Source organism: Poecilia reticulata, linkage group LG4 (genome assembly GCF_000633615.1).
Source record: "Poecilia reticulata strain Guanapo linkage group LG4, Guppy_female_1.0+MT, whole genome shotgun sequence".
Taxonomy (NCBI): Eukaryota; Metazoa; Chordata; class Actinopteri; order Cyprinodontiformes; family Poeciliidae; genus Poecilia; species Poecilia reticulata.
The window spans coordinates 15,001,922-15,003,650 of record NC_024334.1 but is presented as its reverse complement, the minus strand read 5'-3'; positions in this window follow the sequence as shown (position 1 = coordinate 15,003,650).

The window sequence follows — 1,729 nt, the reverse complement described above, 5'->3', positions numbered from 1 at the left end:
AATAAAAAATAAATTTAAGAATTAAATTTAATTAAAATGAACCAGTGGCAGATATTTTGGGGTGCAAGTTCTTGTGTAGCACATGAACCACACAGTGTTTATTGCACTTTACTGCTTGAACATCATGTTTAAAAACCTTAGCCATGAGCTATTTTGGACAAATAGATTTCAGAAGGGCACTTCCCTGTCCAGAGGGAAACGTGCATGTAACGTTTATCTGTGCTTGTTCCTGATTTTCACAGTGAAACGCGGTGGAGACGACAACATGCTCTGGAGATGCTTGTTAGCATAAAAATAAAAAAAATTAAAAATTAAAAAACAAACCGTTAGAGGCAGCAAAGGACTAAAGCGAAGGCTCACCTTTCCTAAATGTACAGCGAGAGATGTGATGGGATGGCTCAGCATGGTCTAGTTCAAGCCTAGAACTGAACCCAATAGAGAATCTGAGGTAGGATCAGAAATGACTGTCCAGTCATGACCTCCATCCAACCTGACTGAACTGACCTTGAGCTGCTTTGCAGGAAGTGACGTTCAAAGCTTTCAGTACCCAGACAGGTTTCTGTTCTGGCCGCTCCGTGTCTTCAGAGCTCCAGCAGGGCTGAAACGTTTCTGCCCTGATGCATGATTAAAATGGTGGTGAGGCGGCGATCAGCCGCAGGTCACTGTGTTCAAACAGGTGGGAGAGCCAACAAGGTCAGGCACACAAACATGTTTGCTCTAATTTCCCATCCCAAGTGTTTATGTGCCCTGAGCCATGCGCTGCTTATTATGCAATCCTCCCCCTCTCCTCCGCTCCCCTCTCTGGCTCCTCAGGTGTGAGGTTACACTTACAACCAGGTCAAGCCGTATTCTGTGGCCCACATCAATGCAATCCCTCCTCCAATCAGATGCTGGATGAGGTTGGGTGTGTGTGAACTGGATTTTATGCATTGTTGTGTGTGCATGTTGTGGTAAGCTAATAATCCACTGTCTCCACTATCTCACCTACTTCTTCCTCTGTGGCCACTCCTCTGACTAACAGGAAGACATTCTGTGTGTATGCGTGTGTGTGTTTTTCTCTTGTCAGCTTCCGTATGTCGTCTCAGTCAACAAATCCTGGTATTTCTGGAACGACTGTTGTATTTCTCTAGAAGTATTTCAATTCCCGGCCTTCAAACCGAAACCGTCTGAACTCTGCAGAGAGGCAGCTTCCACAGAAATGTTCAGAATGTATTTTTAAAAAAAAAACAAAACAAAACAAAACAAAAACAAAAACAAAGTGGTGCTTATGCAAAGTTTTATACCTTCCATCACGTTTCTGCATTTTGAACTTTGCACATCTTTTAAATTGTAGCAAACGCTTCCTGCAACCAGAATCTGCAGCTACGGTCTTCACCCACATTCCTCCGTGGCTCCCTGGTTCTGACCCAGTTCCTCCAACAGAGGCCTGCTGTCTTCTGCTGACTGATGTCTCTGCAACCCCCCGCACCCCTGCCTCCACCCTCTGCCCCTCATTGCCAGTGTGTCAGCGGTCAGAGGGGAACGCCTCTATTCACTGGGCTTATTTTTAGCCTCAAAGCTAAACTACTGTACAGCTCTAGCATTGAGAGACCTGAATAGGCCTGACTCATACGGCCATTGTCTCGTGACCCTATGTGTGTATGCGTGTGTGTGTGCGTGCGTGCATGCGTGTGCGTGTGTGTGCGTGTGTGCGTGTGTGTGTGTGTGTGTGTGTGTGTGTGTGTGTGTG